Below are 19,588 nucleotides of genomic sequence, written 5' to 3'. Positions count from 1 at the left end.
ATTCACCCTAACCCCTCCCAGGCCCCCTAAAAAGCCTCTAGATTGACCAGAGCCAGTTTCCCAAAATGCTTTTCAGACACCAAAGCCAGCACTTAGCAGTGGATCTAATCTCCCCTTAGAGAAATGAGAACCACTTGTGAGGCCCCACTGACTTCTGGGTATGCTCTTTGTAGGTGATATGATGATATTAACCCTAGGTCCCTCTCTCTTTCTCTGTACCTGGCCACCCCTGCCTCCCACCTCTTAAAGTTTTATAGCTTTTAAGACATAAAAGTATATTGGGTCATCTTTATTTGCCACTTGGCCTGTACAGATAAGCAGGTGGCCCACACAAATATCCAACTTCTTAATCTGTGTAGGCCTGACATCCAACAGTGGATATACTAAACCAGGGGTCCCCAAACTTTTTACACAGGGGGCCAGTTTACTGTCCCTCAGACCGTCGGAGGGCCAGACTATAACAAAAACTATGAACAAATCCCTATGCACACTGCACATATCTTATTTTAAAGTAAAAAAACAAAATGAGAACAAATACAATATTTAAAATAAAGAACAAGTAAATTTAAATCAACAAACTGACCAGTATGTCAATGGGAACTACGCTCCTCTCACCAACCACCAATGAAAGAGGTGCCCCTTCCGGAAGTGCGGTGGGGGCCGGATAAATGGCCTCAGGGGGCCGCATGCGGACCGCGGGCCGTAGTTTGGGGACCCCTGTACTAAACCATCCTTTGCACTTTCCTATAAATAATAGCAATTATATCTTATGATTACCTAACATATTCCTTCAATATATACTTAATTATTTTAAAATATTCAGGAAAGCTATAGGGAGAAACCTAGGCATGAATATCATAAATGTTGCAATCACCCTTCATATAATTGACCTTGTACTTAATCTGTTACAAATTTCTCCTATTAAAACTGTCACTCAAAACTATTTACTGAGCATCTACCATGTGTCAGACCCTAGCAAGAAATAAGACAGATAAGGCCCGTCCTGTCACGGCATTTGCGATCTCATTAGTTCTTCCCTTGCCTTTCTCATCCCGTCAGTATCCTTCCTTTGGAATTAGACACCCTTGTTAATCTGCACAACACTCCCTCTTTCAACTTTCTATCTAATATAAACTAGCAAGTGCCATAAACCGGTGCTCCCCTGCAAACAGACCAGAGACAAAGCAATACTAGACTTGCTTAGTCATCACAGAGGAGATAGATGCCTTGGATATATGCAGACATTTGGGGCTATCTATGGCACGTTATCCTAAAAAGGCCTCATTTCGCCAAGTTCACCCTCTACCAACCCCTTCATCTATCAGTCTTTAAGGTCTGGCCAAAGGTATTTTTAATATATTACCTGGCACCAACGTGAGGTACATTTTATCTTCCTCCTAAACATATATGCCCGTCTTGGATACAGGCCCTAACCCTGGGCAATTCATGCCGGTTCTCTACCTCCTCCTGGGCTTTTCCTGCTGAGCTCCACATAACCACTCACCCTCTGCTTTTTCTAAGTGCAGAGGGATTTTCTTTTAAACCTTTCCCATCTTGGAAGCTAGGAGAAATGTCTGTCTCAGCCTTTATGATGCTCTGTTCTACCCTGTCAGAATAAGTCAAGGTTCAGAGCAATCAGAACATGTCCTTTCCAGCACGCCTGCCCAAGAAGGCAGTGAGAGGAAGGCACGGTAGGAACCTGCCCGTTATCCCAGGAGGAGCTCCCCCTGCATGTGCACCATGCCCTTGAAATCAATCATTCTTAAGTCTCACAGTCCAACTATGGAAAGGAGCTTATAATATTAAGGCATCCATAAAGCTGGATAACCAATCTTTAAAAACAATTAGGAATAGAAAGACCATGTATTGAACACATATTCTAGTTGCTATAACTGAATAGGAAATTTAGCTCTTACATTTCTAACAGTCATACCAAACATAGAAATAAGAGTTTGTTTATTTACTCATTCATTAATTCAACAACAGTTATTGCGTCACTACTATGGTACTGGTCATTCTCTTATGCTCTGGCCACCTTTCCTCTGTCCTCCATCTAATTCTGTGAGAAGAACAGAGATGGCAGGGTGCAGGCGGGCCCGGCAGTGGGTGGGCAGGCTGTCTGTAGTGGGCCACACAGAAGAGCTGCCTGAGTGCATTTCTCCCTCTGCATGGTGTGGGAATTATGACCAACCGCCAGCATCAGCCATGAAAATAAACACATATAGCCAATTATCAAAGCTCTCATTAGAATACTTTTTATTCATGAAATGCATGATTTCCTGTGCATAACATTAATACCAAGTGTAATTAAACAAGTTTTTTTCTGACCTGGTACCCCACACACAGATGGGGATAATATACCATTGCAAGGATTTAGGAGATCCTAGGAATACTGATACTCATTTTATTTGCTTGAGAAAGGAAGTTTGTTTACATTAACCTTATCTTAAGAAGAAAAAATTAAAAATATAAATCAAATAAAAATGCAATTTTTTTTTTTCGTATTTTTCTGAAGCTGGAAACTGGGAGGCAGTCAGACAGACTCCCGCATGCGCCCGACCAGGATCCACCCGGCACGCCCACCAGGGGGCGATGCTCTGCCCATCTGGGGCGTCGCTCTGTCGTGACCAGAGCCACTCTAGCGCCTGGGGCAGAGGCCAAGGAGCCATCCCCAGCGCCCGGGCCATCTTTTGCTCCAATGGAGCCTCAGCTGCGGGAGGGGAAGAGAGAGACAGAGAGGAAGGAGAGGGGGAGGGGTGGAGAAGCAGATGGGCGCCTCTCCTGTGTGCCCTGGCCGGGAATCGAACCCGGGACTTCCGCACGCCAGGCCGACGCTCTACCACTGAGCCAACCAGCCAGGGCCTAAAAATGCGATATTAAGCAAGTATAATAAATCCATTTTAAGCTGGCTATACATCATGCCTTTCAAAATTTTATACAGATATAGATTTAGGTATACATATATTTTATGTTGTCTTTAACCAGTTGGACTTCCAATATAGAAAAACTACCAGCTTTATTTTACTGTGGTTCAAACACATGATATCCTAGGAATTGAGACAGTGCAAGAAGGTAGGAGACTCTTGAAAGACTAACAATAATGAAAGGGTAGAAAAAATGTTCTTTAAATTTAGGTACATGTAGGTCAGAAGAAGTAATATACTGTCAAAATGAGATAAATGAAAGTACAATTTTGTTCCATGTTTAAAATGCATCCTGAACAGCTACACAATAATAATAATAAGAGCTGCCACTCACTGAATGCTTACAACATGCCAGGTGCCATGCTAAGTGCTTTATGTGTGTTCCTTATTTCATCCCAACAGCAAACCTACGCTTTATTGGCCTCAGTTTATAAAGAAAATGAGACAGAGAAAGGTGAAGTTGTTTGTCCAAAGTCAAAAGGTTGGTTATGGGGAAGCGTTAATAACTTTATGCTCTATTTTTAACCACTACACTATTGCCTCCTCAAAGAGAAGAGGAAGAAATTTTGTTTGATGTACAACATGACACAAAGAAGGCGGAACATGAGATGGTTGGGCTGTGCAAGGGAGCAGCATCCTAGAGTCTGAGCTCCTTGGGAAGTGGTAGTACCAGCAACCACAAGTGCCACCGCGACTTAATTAAGGAAGGCAGATGGAAAAGCGCTGGGTGCACCTCCCTCCACCCACAAGCAAGGTTCTCAGAATGTTGTCATTCATATCTCACCGTTCCAAAGTCTGATATTACAAGAGGCAGGACCTATGCGTGTGAATTGTATGGTGTTAGAAGGTCAGTACTATCAAGAAAAAGAAAAAGGAGTAAGAAGAAGGAAGAAAGAAGAAGAAGGAAACGAGGAAGAAGAAGGAGAAGAAGAGGAGCAGCGATGCAAAGGAAAGGGGGTGAGGAGTGGACGTGAGGGTTTTCAAGAGGGCGGTTTGCAGTCGTCGGTGGGGTGGTCCAGAAGGTCTCACTGAAGAGGTTCATCTGGTGCAAAGACTTGACTTGGAGTGCGGGAGCCGGCCAAGTGCTTTCTAGGGGAAAAACTGCCCGGAGGTGGGAACTGCTAGAGCAAGAGTTCCAGGTGATTTCAGGAAGCAGATCTATAGGCCTTCCACTGAAATACCTTTTCACTTTCAGACAACTTACAAAGGTATAATGTAATCATTAAGAATGTGTGCCATGGAATCCATGAATGCTAATCAGAGGGGGAAAGGATGATGAGAAACTGGATATTTGCAAAAATTAAAACTAGAACTATCACATGGTCCAGAAATTTCACTTCTTTTGGGTATCTATCTAAATAAAATGAAAACAGTGATTCAAATAGTAATATGCACCTCTGTGTTCACTGTATTATTATTTACTACTCATTAGCTAAGACATGGGAAAAACCTAGTGTCCACAGATGAATGGATGGATAATGAAAATGTGGCATAAATGTACACACACATACACACACACATAACAAAATAGTACTCGGCCATAAAAAATTAAATCTTGCCATTTGTGACAAGGATGAAACTTGAGGGCATTATGATAAGTGAAATAAGTCTGAGAATAATAATACTGATGATCTCACTTAAATGTAGAATCACTTAAACACACAAACAATAGTGATCTCATAGATATAGAGAACAGATTGGTGGCTGCCAGAGGTGGGGGGCCCTGGGGGTAGGCAAAGTGGATGAATGGGTCAAAAGGTACAAATTTCCAGTTAGAAAGTAAATAAGTCATGGGGATGGAATGTACAGTATGGTAACTATAGTTAATAATACTGTATTGCATATTTAAAAATTGCTAAAAATTAAATCTTAAAAGTTATCACAAAGAAAAGAAATGCTATGACTAGGTATGGTGACAAATGTTAACTAGTTTTATTTTGGTGATCATTTTGCAATACATACAAATGTCAAATCATTAAATTGTATATCTGAAACTAATATAATGTTATATGTCAATTATACCTCAATTAAAAAAGAAAAAGTATATTTGCATAGTTTCAAATTATCTGTCTAGAAGATACTTATTAATTACAAAGGGAAAAATAATAGTGTTACAGTGGAGAAACCTAAGAAGCACCTCTCTACCCATGTAATAAAGGTTAATATCGCCAGTAATAAATCACCTGGAAATCATGTAACTCCAGATATGACGCATTGAGAAAAGGTGCCTCACTTTTGTGATATTCTAGCCAAACCTTCATAACTTCAATACAATCATGAAGGACTAAAACATTAGTGACTAGTAGTACTCTTCAAAGTGTCGAGGGCATGAAAGAGGAACTGCCACAGTTTTAAAAAGAACTAAAGTAATGGGACAACTAAATGCAATATATTGATGAAGGAAGTGTAAGTTGATCTAATTCTGTACTAACTGCTAATTTCATTGCAGACTAGGTACTCAATAGCACTACTCCACATTTCATCAATAAAGGGGAGATAATGAGAATATCTCAAAATGATACTAAACATTAAATTTAATATAAATATGTAGAGTCCTAATAGTAATCAGTAAATAAATGAGTTATTATTATTGTGACAGGATTTCTAAAATGATGAGAAGATCAGAGCAAAGAGTGTAAGAAAAAAAATAAAGTCAAAGTAGATACAAAAAAAGGCATACCACATGCTACAGTATGCCAACTAAGGGCAGCCAATGAATTTGGTTCAGTGTTTTTTATTGTCAATATAAAAAAGAAAATGTGATGTGTTACATGATTCATAGTATCTAAAATTTTTTTTAAGTACTCCAAAGAAGTGCAACAAGTCCTTGCCTTGTTCAGAAGGAAGGTCACTAAGAATTTAAGGTCTGAATTTCAAAACTGAAATTAAAACTACTTTGCCTTTGCCTTCAATTTGTAATGACAAAAAGAATTTACTGAAGCAAGCTAGAAGTTTTAACAGACTTGCTATAGAAGAAAATTTAACCATTACTCTGTCATATTTCAGTCAAAGCTAATCTCATTAATAACTTGTATTCAAGAGAACCCAGAAATAAATTTATGCCTTTATGGTCAATTAATATTTGACAAAGGAGACAAAAACATACAATGAGGTAAAGATAGTCTACTCAATAAATGGTGTTGAGAAAATTAGACAGATACATACAAAAAAATGAAACTAGACCACCTTCTTATACCATATACAAGAATAAACTCAAAATGAATTAAAGACTTATATGTCAGACTCAAAACCATAAAAATCCTAGAATAAAATCTTGGACATTTCTCATAGCAATATTTTTTCTGATATATCCACTAGAGCAAGGGAAACAAAAGGAAAAATAAACATATAGGACTATATCAAACCAAAAATTATTTGCACAGCAAACAAAACCATCAACAAAATGAAAAGACAACCCATTGAATGGGAGAACATATTCACCAATGATACATCTGACAAGGGGTTAATATGCAAAATTTACAAAGAACTTATAAAACTCAATACCAAAAAAATCCAATTAAAAAATGGTTAAAGTACCTAAATAGACACTTCTTCAAAGAGGACATACAGATGACTAATAGACAAATGAAAAGATGCTCAAAGACACTAATCATCAGAGAAATGCAAATTAAAACCACAGTAAGATATCAACTCACACCTGTCAGATAACTATTGTCAATAAATCAACAAACAAATGTTGGTGAGGATGTAGAGAAATAGGAACCCTCCTGCACTGCTGGTGGGAATGCAGATTAGTACAGCCACTGTGGAAAGCAGTATGGAGTTACTGCAAAAAATCAAGAGTAAGATCGTCTTATGACCTAATAATTCCACTTCTGGGATATATCCGAAGAAACCTGAAACACTAATTTGAAAGAATTTGTGCACCCCATGTTCACAGCCATGCAATTTACAAAAGCCAAGGTTTGGAAGCAGCCCAAGTGCACCCATCAGTAAATGATGGATAAAAAGGCTGTGGCACATTAACATAGTGGACTACTACTTAGCCATTAAAAAAATATATATATATATTACCCTCTGTGATAGCATGGATGGACCTGGAGATCATTGTGCTCAGTGAAATAAGCCAGTTAGAGACAGACAAGTACCATATGATTTCACTCAGATGTGGAATCTAATGTACAAAATAAACTAACAAACAAAATATATAGAAGCAACTCATAGGTAGAAGCCTGACAGATTTCAGAGAGGAGGGGGGTTGTGGGGCTGGGTAAAAAAGTGAAAGGTTTAAGGAAAAAAACACCTCATAGATGCAGACAACAGTATGATGACTACCAGAAGGAAAGAGGGATGGGGGAGGTGGAAAAGGGTAAAGGGAGATAAATGATGATGGAAGGAGACTTGACTTGGGGTGGTGACACACAATGCAATATACAGATGATGTACTATAGAATCATATACCTGAAACCTGTATAATTTTATTAACCAATGTCACCCCAATAAATTCAATAAAAAAGAAAAATAACTTCTATTCAGCTCCAAACTGCCTTCAATTTTTCTGTTCTTTTCTGACCTACATATTCAAATTTTTAAAAAATTTAACCAATTTTATGAATTTCAAAATAAACAGGCAAATAATATTGAAAATAATGATTTCTTGTAGGCACTAGCTTTCTAAATGCCTTGTGAGCTTTTAAAATTAAAAATTTTAAAGAGTATATTTGCCATTCCGTCATATAGTCATTTTCATAAACACTTCAATTTGAAGATTTTTTGATCAGCATAAATTTGCAAGATAAAAATGATACCTTGATTATTTAAAGCAATATTAGCTAACACATTTTGAAATATGACAAAAAGCAAGAATGGTTTAAACAGAGTTAATTTTGGAAGAAAATTAGTCAGTAAAAAAATTTGGCATAAGGTGATGAATTTCTTTAACTGTATTTACACTAAAAGAAATACCTCATATAATTATTCATTATTTACACTAATGTTCTAGGCGTGTGGGATATGCATTATAGTGTTTCCCTGCAATGAGAAATGAGGTTTATTTCTGACCAGATCATAATCGGGATTTTAACATAATTTCAACTCCAATAAATAAATAATAAATTACACAGATAATGACTAAAAACAACCACTATTATCCTCAAATGTCAAATATCAAGTATAATCAGGAATAGACAAGAAAAATAATTTACTATACTTAAATAAAAATCTCTAAAAACTGTCTCAAAGGCAAGGAAGAGAATCATCCCTTATGTTACAAAATTTTTAAAAAATGAGAAAAATTCTTGAATAGAAAAAAATATAATCTACAAAAGGAATGAGGTATACAAGTAGTGCTCAGCTCTTTCTCCTTCTATTTCAACTTTCCTAATTCAGTTATCTCACTTTTATATCCCTACACCTTAATGACTCATTTTCTGCTTTTTTTTTTTTTTTTTTGGAAAAAGCACAAATTAGGCCCTGGCTAGTTGGCTCATTGGTAGAGAGTCAGCCAGGTGTGTGGATGTCCCAGGTTTGATTCCCAGTCAAGACACATAGGAGAAGCATCCATCTGCTTCTCCAACCCTCCCCTCTCGCTTCCCTCTCTCTCTCTCTCTACCTCTCTCCCTCTCACTGTCTTCCCCCCCATGGTTTGGTTGGAGCAAGTTGGCCAGGGTGCTGAGGATGGCTCCATGGCCTCCGCTTCAGGCATTAGGAAGAGCTTGGCGGCTGAGCAATGGAGCAATGCCCCAGTTGGACAGAGCATAGACCCCTGGTGGGCTTGCTGGGTGGGTTCTGGTCAGGGCACATGCAGGAATCTGTCTCTGCCTCCCCTCCTCTCACTAAATAAGAAAAAAAGAAAAAGCACAAATTGAAATTTCTTGTTTCTTCTTAATTTAACTGAAACAAGCTGACATTTTTTAAGGTAACTATATTTAAAACTTTAAAGAAAGGAGTAACTAAATGTCCACAACAACAACAAAGAAATGAATCTCAACTAAAACTTCATACCACATACAAAAATTAACTCAAAATGGAATATGAACTTAATTTAAAACATAAAACTACATATTCAAAGAAGAACTAACACCTATCCTTCTCAAGCTATTTCAAAAAATTAAAGAGGAGGGAAGACTTCCAAATTCCTTTTATGAGGCAAGCATAATCTTCATTCCAAAACCAGGTAAAGACACTACAAAGAAAGAAAACTATAGGCCAATATCCCTGATGAACTTAGATGCTAAAATACTCAACAAAATATTAGCAAACCAAATCCAGCAATACATGAAAAAAATCATACATCATGATCAAGTGGGTTTTATTCTGGGGAGGCAAGGCTGGCACAGTATTTGCAAATCAATCAATGTGATTCATCACATAAACAAAAGGAAGGATAAATATCACATGATCATATTAACAGATACAGAAAAAGTATTTGATAAAATCCAGCACCTACTTATGATCAAAACTCTCAGCAAAGTGGGAATACAGGGAACATACCTCAACATGATAAAGGCCATCTACGATAAACCCACAGCCAACATCATATTCAATGGGCAAAAATTAAAAGCAATCCCCTTAAGATCAGGAACAAGGCAGGGGTGCCCCCTTTCACCACTCTTATTCAACATAGTTCTGGAAGTCCTAGCCACAGCAATCAGACAAGAAGAAGAAATAAAAGGCATCCAAATTCAAAAAGAAGAAGTAAAACTATCATTATTTGCTGATGACATGATACTGTACATAGAAAACCCTAAAGTCTCAGTCAAAAAACTACTCGACCTAATAAACTAATTTGGCATGGTGGCAGGATATAAAATTAATATTCAGAAATCAGTGGCATTTTTATACACTGACAATAAACTGTATAAAAAATAAATTAATGAAACAATCTCCTTCACAATTGCAACAAAAAAAAATAAAGTACCTAGGAGTAAATTTAACCAAGGAGGTAAAAGATTTGTACTTGGAGAATTATAATAAACATTAATAAAAGAAATCAAAGAGGATCCAAAAAAGTGGAAGCATATACTATGTTCATGCATAGGAAGAATAAACATCATTAAAATGTCTATATAGCCCTGGCCGGTTAGCTCAGCGGTAGAGCGTCGGCCTGGCATGCGGGGGACCCGGGTTCGATTCCCGGCCAGGGCACACAGGAGAAGCGTCCATTTGCCTCTCTACCCCCCCTCCTCCTTCCTCTCTGTCTCTCTCTTCCCCTCCCGCAGCCAAGGCTCCATTGGAGCAAAGATGGCCCGGGCGCTAGGGATGGCTCCTTGGCCTCTGCCCCAGGCGCTAGAGTGGCTCTGGTCACGGCAGAGCGATGCCCCGGAGGGGCAGAGCATCGCCCCCTGGTGGGCTGAGCATCGCCCCTGGTGGGCGTGCCGGGTGGATCCCGGTCGGGCGCATGTGGGAGTCTGTCTGACTGTCTCTCCCCGTTTCCAGCTTCAGAAAAATACAAAGAAAAAAAAATGTCTATATTACCCCCAAAGCAATCTATAAATTCAATGCAATTCCTATTAAAATACCAATGGCATACTTCAAAGATATAGAACAAATATTCCAAAAATTTATATAAAACCAAAAAAACCCCCACAAATAACCTCAATAATCTTGAATAAAAAGAATAAAGTGGGAGGCATCAAGTTATACTACAAGGCCTGACCAGGCAGTGGTGCAGTGGATATAGTGTTGGACTGGGATATGGAAGGACCCAGGTTCGAGACCCCAAGGTCGCCAGCTTGAGCGCGGGCTCATCTGGCTTGAGCAAAAGCTCACCAGCTTGGACCCAGGGTCACTGGATCCAGCAAGGGGTTACTCAGTCTGCTGAAGGCCCGTGGTCAAGGCACATATGAGAAAGCAATCATTGAACAACTAAGAAGTCGCAACGTGCAACAAAAAACTAATGATTGATGCTTCTCATCTCTCTGTTCCTGTCTGTCTGTCCCTGTCTATTGATCTGACTCTCTGTCTCTGTAAAAAATAAATAAATAAATAAATAAATAAAATTAAAAAAAAAAAGTTATACTACAAGGCCATTGTACTCAAAACAGCTTGGTACTGGCATAAGAACAGGCATACAGATCAATGGAACAGAACAGAAAACCCAGAAATAAACCCACGCCTTTATGGCTAATTGATATTTGACAAAGGAGGTAAGAGCATACAATGAAGTAAAGACAGTCTCTTAACAAACGGTGTTGAAAAAACTGAACAGGTACATGCAAAAAAATGAAACTAGACTACCAACTTACACCATACACAAAAATAAACTCAAAATGGATAAAAGACTTAAACGTAAGTAGTGAAATCATAAACATCTTGGAAGAAAACATAGGAAGTAAACTATCCGACATCTCTCATAGCAATATCTTTGCTGATTTATCTCCACGGGCAAGTGAAATAAAAGACAGGATAAACAAATGGGACTATATCAAACTAAAAAGCTTTTGCACAGCAAAAGACAATATGAACAAAATAAAAAGACAAACTACACAATGGGAGAATATATTCGCCAATACCTCTGATAAGGGGTTAATAACCAAAATTTATAGAGAACTTCTAAAACTCAACACCAGGAAGGTAAACAATCCAATTAAAAAATGGAAAAAAGAACTGAACAGACACTTCTCCAAAGAGGACATACAGAGGACATACAATAGGCATATGAAAAAATGTTCAACATCACTAATCATTTGAGAAATGCAAATTAAAACCACAATGAGATATCACCTCACACCTGTCAGAATGGCGCTCATTAGCAAAACAACACACAATAAGTGCTGGTGAGGAAGTGGGGAAAAGGGAACCCTCCTGCACTGCTGGTGGGAATGCAGACTGGTGCAGCCACTGTGGAAAACAGTATGGAGATTCCTCAAAAAATTTAAAATGGAACTACCTTATGACCCAGCTATCCCACTTTTTGGAATATATCCCAAGAACACCATAGCACTGATTCAAAAGAAGATAAGCACCCCCATGTTTATTACAGCATTGTTTACAAGAGCCAAGATCAAGAAACAGCCCAAGTGTCAGTCAGTAGATAATTAGATTAAAAAGCTGTGGTACAGGCCCTGGCCAGTTGGCTCAGTGGTAGAGCGTCAGCCTGGCATGCGGGAGTCCCAGGTTTGACTCCCGGCCAGGGCACACAGGAGAAGCGCCCATCTGCTTCTCCACCCCTCCCTCTCTCCTTCCTCTCTGTCTCTCTCTTCCTCTCCTGCAGCTAAGGCTCCATTGGAGCAGCGTTTGCCCAGGCGCTGAGGATGGCTCTGTGGCCTCTGCCTCAGGCGCTAGAATGGCTCTGATTGCGGCAGAGCGATGCCCCAAGATGGGCAGAGCATCATCCCCTGGTGGGCATGCTGGGTGGATCCCGGTCAGGCCCATGCAGGAGTCTGTCTGACTGCCTCCCGTTTCCAGCTTCGGAGAAATACAGAAAAGGAAAAAAAAAAAAAAAGCTGTGGTACATGTACAGAATGGAATATTATTGGGCCATGAAAAGGAAGAAAATCTTACCTTTTGCGACTGAATGGATGGACCTGGAGACTATTATGCTAAGTTAAATAAGCCACACAGAGAAAGGCAAATATCATATGATCTCACTTATATGAGGAATCTAATGAACAAAGTGAACTGAGGAACGGAATAGAGGCAGAGGTGGGGTCATAGGTACCAGAGGAACAGCATTCAGAGGGAAGGGATTGAGGGGATGGAATCAGAGAAGGTAAAAGATTTGTGAAATTACATATACATAACACAGAGATAGAGATAGCAGGACAGCAAATCCTGGAGGGAAGGGGAGAGAGAGTTAAGGGGAAGAAGGCAATGGGGGTGTAAAGGGGGACGCGGGGGTGAGGGTGAGAGAGTTATATTCGGTGGGATACTTGAATTCATGTAAACACAATAAATTAAAATAAAAAAATTTAAGAAAACATAAAACTACACAATTTAGACAAAAAGAAAAAAACATAAGAGAAAAATTTCAGGAGCTAGGGCTAGGAGAAAAGTTCTTAGATTTGACAGCAAAAGCACAATCCACAAAGAAAAATAGTTAAATTGGACTTCATCAAAAATAAATATCTTTTCTTTGCAAAGAGCTTAGAAACAGGATAAAAAGATTAGCTGCAGACTAAATAAAATATTTGCAAACCACATATCCAACAAAGGACTGGTCTGTAGAATACATAAAGAGTTCTGAAAACTAAACTGTAAAACAACAATACAATTAGAAAATGGGCAAAAGACATGAACAGAGCCTGACCAGGCGGTGGCGCAGTGGATAGAGCAGTCGGACTGGTATGCAGAGGACCCAGGTTCGAGACCCCGAGGTCTCCAACTTGAGTGTGGGCTCCTCTGGTTTGAGCAAAGCTCACCAGCTTGGACCCAAAGTCACTGGCTCGAGCAAGGGGTTACTCGCTCTGCTGTAGCCCCAGTCAAGGCACATATGAAAAAGCAATCAATGAACAACTAGGGTGTCACAAGGAAAAACTAATGATTGATGTTTCTCATCTCTCTCTCTTCCTGTCTGTCTGTCTGTCCCTGTCTATCCCTCTCTCTGACTCTCTCTCTCTGTCTCTGTAAAAAAAAAAAAAAAAAAAGACATGAACAGGCATTTCACCAAAGAGGGTATACAGATTGCAAATAAGCATATGAAATATCTTCAACATCATTAGCCACTAACAAATTGTGAATTAAAACCATAATGTGATATCACTATATATATAATGAAATAGCTAAAATAAGAACTAAAGACAACACCAAATGCTGACAAGGATTGGGAATGAATAATGGTATAGGCACTCTGGAAAACAGCTTGGCAGTTTAAAACTATTGAATAAAAATGCAGTTGCCATACAACCCAGCAACTGCACTGTTAAGTATTTATTCTAAGAAAATAGAAAAAATATTCAAAAAAAACTGTACATGTATATTCATAGCTACCTTATTCACAATAGCCCCAAACTGGAAATTACCCGGATGTACTCAAAAGGGGAGTAGTTAAAACAAACTGGGGTACAGTCATACCATGGAATGCCAGTCAGCAATAAAAAGGAACAAACAACTGATACACACAACATGAATGAATCTTAAATTATGCTGAGTGAAAAAAGCCAGTTCAAAAAGGTTATATATTGAATGATTCATTTATACAACCTTCTTAAAATAACAAAATTACAGACATGGAGAACAGATTAGTGGGTGTCAGAGACTAAGGATGAGAGGAGGTAGAGGTGGGTCTAAAGGACAACATGAGGGATCCTTGTGGTGATGGCCCTGTTCACTATCTTGATTGTGGTAATAGATATGCATACCTACATGTGATAAAATTTCACAGAACTAAGTGCATTCACACACACATGAATATGTGTAAAGCTAGAAAGTATGAATAAAGTTATGGATTATATCAGTGTTGATTTCCTAGTTGTGATGTTGTACCACTATTTTTGCAAGGGTTACCCCAGGGGGAACTAGGTAAAGAGTACATGGACTCTCTCTGTGTTTACAACTAATTCAAAAGTTTAATTAAAATAATGAAAAGAAAGAAAAGTTTTAAAAAATTTAAAATAGTTGAACTAGCAAAATAATTATTTCTGTTCTGAACAATTCTAATAAAAGCCACACAAGTTTCACTAAGTTATTAAAGGACAGATCTACTCTTCCAAAACAAACTCCATAGATTGGCCAATATAGCACATTAAAGGTGGTCCCAAATTCTTTGATAACGGTCCCATGGATAAATAGGGTCTATTTCCCTTCCCCTTGAATCTGGGTGAGAGCTCTGTGACTCCTTTGACAAATACAATATGGTGGAAATGACATTGTAGCAGGCTCTGGACTCAGGCCCTAACATACTGGCAACTTTTACTTCCTGTCTCTTAAAACAGTGGTCCACAACCCCCAGGCCACGGACCAGTACCAGTCTGTGGGCCATTTGGTACCGGTCCGCAGAGAAGGAATAAATAACTTACATTATTTCCATTTTATTTACATTTAAGTCTGAATGATGATTTTTTTTAATGACCAGATTCCCTCTGTTACATCCGTCTAAGACTCACTCTTGACGCTTGTTTCAGTCACATGATACATTTATCCGTCCCACCCTAAAAGCTGGTCCGTGAAAATATTTTCTGACATTAAATTGGTCCGTGGCCCAAAAAAGGTTGGGGACCACTGTCTTTTTTTGTTTGTTTGTTTGTTTTTTATTTTTTGTTTTTTGGTTTTTTTTCTGAAGCTGGAAACAGGGAGAGACAGTCAGACAGACTCCCGCATGCGCCTGACCAGGATCCACCCGGCACGCCCACCATGGGGCGACGCTCTGCCCACCAGGGGGCGATGCTCTGCCCATCCTGGGTGTCGCCATGTTACGACCAGAGCCACTCTAGCGCCTGAGGTAGAGGCCACAGAGCCATCCCCAGCGCCCGGGCCATCTTTGCTCCAATGGAGCCTTGGCTGCGGGAGGGGAAGAGAGAGACAGAGAGGAAAGCGCGGCAGAGGGGTGGAGAAGCAAATGGGCGCTTCTCCTGTGTGCCCTGGCTGGGAATCGAACCCGGGTCCTCCACACGCTAGGCCGACGCTCTACCGCTGAGCCAACCGGCCAGGGCGGGACCACTGTCTTAAAACAATTGCTACTATTACCAGGCACAGGTTCTGTGCCCGCCCGTCGCGCCATGGCCGCAGGCGACTTTGTGAGTTGGCCTGCGGGGGTCCTCATCTTCATCGTGGTCTTGTCTGACCTGTTTGGTCACATCAACTGTAGGGCCTCGTCACTATTCGGAACTGTACAAGGGACTGTTACTTTGTCTCCATCAAGCACTGTTCCCTTTTCAGAAATGATATGGAAAAAAGAAAAGCATAAAGTCACAGAATGGGAATCAGGCCACGATGTCCAGGTGTACCCACCTTTTATAGACAGGGTTAATTTAAGCACTACGACAGATGACCTCCACATCTCTAATTTAACATTGTCGGATGAAGGTGAATATGAAATTGAATCTCCAAACCTTGCGAATGTCATGAAATTTAATCTGATAGTCCTTGACCCTCTTCCATCTCCAGAAGTACGTTGTACATTGACTAATGAAAGCATCCTAGTCACTTGTGAGGTCTTGGTGCCATGTAAAAAATGTGACTACCCAGAGACCACCGTGCTATAAAAAAAGTCAAACCATGAAGGATGACAACACATATGGAGACAGAATGGCCAAAGAGTATCTAGGTATTTGACATGTGAGCAAAGAGCCATCCTCACTGACCAGCTGAACAGGTCCCACATGCTTATCCCACAAAATCAGGTGCAAAATAAAACAATTGCTTTAATCCACTAAGTTTTAGAGCAGTTTGTTACACAAACAAAACAGATGACAAAGCCTACAGGCACTTGGCTTTAGATGTCTTCCCTCAGGTAGGCTGGCCTCCAGATGACTGGGACCATCTTCTTTCCTGACACTTCCATGCCTTCTACTGAAACAGCTAAATACTGTGCTCACTTCCAGAGCAGACATCTCCTCCTCCCCTTTTCTGGTTCTCATGTCTCCTCTCCTCAGGAATCCTCTTTCATTCAGCTCCAGGTTCCAGTCGAGGGAGGTGTCTGACCATGAGTCAAAAGCACTCTTGACCTACACCCTTGAATCCCAACAAGATAGCTAGTCTAGTGTTTTTCAACCACTTTTTTGTCCATGACCTGCAGTAAGACATGTGTTTCATACAAGAACAAATACATAAATGTACACACACACACCTGTAATCAAAAGAAAAGTTACAGAAAACAAGACTTACATGAGAGAGATTCCAATTTATTCTATTTTACCAAAATAGTCTATTCTATTCCATTACATCTAGAAGCCAATCTTTTGGCTACTTGGTCATTCTTTTGCTTTAAAATAAATAAATAAATAAATAAATAAATAAATAAATAAATAAATAATTTAAAATTTACCTTAGGGCATTGTCACTACTACAAAATCCCCCACATCTTTTTATTGAAAATTATGCACCTTTCCTGAAAATTATGCATTTAAACCTGTCCTGTAAGTGGAGGATAGACGTTGGCAATCTAAAATGTTGACTCTTAAAAAACACAAAACTGACCCATGAGTCACTTTCCATTGTCTGAGCAGAGAATATTCCCACTTTAGCAGTAAGATCATCCCTGCTTCTTCTTTCTTCTGTTCACAAAGCTCCTTCTGACATAACAAGATGCTTCACAGGAAAAATGGAGATACTTACTTTTAAAAAATTGAATTTAGGAAAATAACAATTTTCAGAGATGCCTTCATAGGCTAAATATAAGGATGTACCACAACTTCTCACTTGGAAATAAGGATGGATCTGGAAACATTAATGGTATTCTATCCAGAACATTCTCACATTTCTTAAAATTGGTTAAATTCTTTCCTTAGGTGAACCTTTCCACTGTAAAGATACTGTGGACTGCCCATTGCTTTTTGAAATGAATTACATTCCAGATAAGACAGAGTCTGTGAGTGCTTCTGGAGTCCTCTGCACCTCCCAGCTGCCCTTGCATTCTGGTTGGGCCTATCTGATGGTCCAAATAACTCTGGTCCAAATAATTCAGATCAAGGCAGCTAAGAACCACTGTCCTTCCATCATCTCGTTTTTCTCCTGACAATGTCACCAGAGCAAACTCAAAGCCCCCAAGTTTCACAGAGTATACTTAAAGGATAGAGGTCATTAGCCAGACCAGCACTGGGCTTACTGTGAGAAGAAATAAGCTTTGTGTTTAGCCACTGAAATTTCAGTGTTTCTTGTTTGTGGTTTTTATTGTTACTGTAGCTTAACATCATTGAACCGTGGGATGTGTACTGGCTACAATGACAATACTCTCCACTAATTCTTTCCCCTCTCTCAGACACTTCCTTGGACTTAGCCTTCACTACCCACTCCCCAAACAGTGCTTGTTACCAAGACTCTGTCCTTCATTCCCTACTCTTTACTTTCTACCCAGGCCTAAGGTAATCTCACCTATGTTCACAAACAATCATGCATATGCTAATGATTCTCAATCTATATTAAGACTAAAGGTTCAAACACCCAGCTGGACACATCCCTTTGGATTCCCAAAAGCACCTGCAACTCACCATTTTCTAACCTCATGTCATAAGCTTCTGAACACACCACACAAGACTCTCCCATGACTAAGCCCCAGCTAATTCTTCAGTCCTACCACTCAACAAATGGCTCTTGATGCCCTGTGCTTCAGAGTACCACATGCATTACCCTGAACTTATCATCATTCTGAAATGTTCTCTCATGAGTCTGTGTCTTCAGCTACACTATAAACGCCTCAAAACAGAGATCATGTCATATCCATCTTGGTAGCCCCATCACCTAGCACAGCGGTTCACAAATTAAAGCCAGTATACTGGCTACTTTGTTTTTTAAGTGCCTATGGCTACCTTCATGCTACAATGGCAGAGCTGAGTAATTGTGATGGAGATTACATAACCTACAAAGCCTAAAATATTCATCACCTTCTCCTTTAAGAAAAAATTTGTAAACACCTGACCTTAATAAATAATACTTTTCATATAATATGTGCACAATAACAATTTGTGGTGGATAGAGTATATAAAAGTTCTTTAAAGACATGTATTCACTAATAATTATAACTATTTAACAACAAGCACTTTTATGCCCAACTCAGTTCTGCCCTTGTAAGTATAGGAACAGGAAACTGAATAAACTCAAACCAAAAATCAGAAAGAACCATATAACAGGTATCCTTCACTAGCTATCAAATAAATAAACAAACTACATTTATCTTAAACCAAATATTCATTTTTTTGGAGTCATAAGGTGAGCCAATTTCTTCAAAATGCTAATTTTAGGAAAATAATTTAACATAAATGTAAAAATATTTAGAAATACCTGAAATCAGTACTAATATAACTGTATGAACACAAAGGAAGGCCCCTAAGCTAAGTCTGGACAAAGTCCTACAAGACACCTTTGAAGTAGGTCTTATCTCCCAGGGTGTTATAGGAAGACAGGAAGTCAAAGCAAAGATGAGGCTGAACGTAGCACAAACGAGCTCTGTAGGGTGTTCTGAACTGAATAGCACTTCTTCATATCATATTCATGTTGAAACCCCAAACCCCAATATGATGGTATCTAGAGACATGACCTTAGGTAGGTAATCAGGTTTAGAAGAAGTCATGAGGGTGGTACCCTTATAATATGATTAGTGTTCTTACAAAAAGAGGAAAAGTTTCAGTTTAGGTTTAAGGATCTAATGTATAATATGGTGACTATACTTGATAAGGCTGTATTCTATAATTGAAATTTTCTAAGAGTAGAACTTAAGTGTTCTCTTAAAAAAAAAGAACCATGTGAGATGATAGACACATTGATTAACTTGGGAATCCTTTCACAAGGTATACGTATATCAAATCATCACTTTGTACACTTTAAATAATTACAATCTTACTGTCAATTATACCTACAGAGAGAAAAAGGGAAAAAGACCCAAGATCTCTCTCTCTCTTTTCATGTACACACACCACGGAAAAGCCACGTAAGGACATAAGAAGACAGCAGTTTATGCACCAGGAAGTGGGCCTTCACCAGGGACTGAACCTGCCAACACCTTGATCCTGGACTTCCCAGACACCAGAACTGTGAGAAACACATTTCTGTTGTTTAAGCCACGCAATGTATGGTATTTTGTAAAAGCAACTGGAGTTGACTAAGACAGG

General features: G+C 39.3%; 1 protein-coding gene and 1 non-coding gene across 2 annotated transcripts in view; both read right to left on the bottom strand.

Moving 5' to 3' along the window:
- Positions 1-19,588, bottom strand: part of CAMKMT (calmodulin-lysine N-methyltransferase) — a 395,453-nt gene that overhangs the window by 231,000 nt on the left and 144,865 nt on the right. The window lies entirely within an intron of this gene.
- On the bottom strand, positions 2,787-2,862 carry TRNAA-GGC (transfer RNA alanine (anticodon GGC)). Its single transcript has one exon. It is a non-coding gene; the product is annotated as a tRNA-Ala (tRNA).

This window comes from Saccopteryx bilineata, chromosome 3, assembly GCF_036850765.1.
Source record: "Saccopteryx bilineata isolate mSacBil1 chromosome 3, mSacBil1_pri_phased_curated, whole genome shotgun sequence".
Classification (NCBI taxonomy): Eukaryota; Metazoa; Chordata; class Mammalia; order Chiroptera; family Emballonuridae; genus Saccopteryx; species Saccopteryx bilineata.
This window is presented reverse-complemented; position numbering and strand designations above follow the sequence as displayed.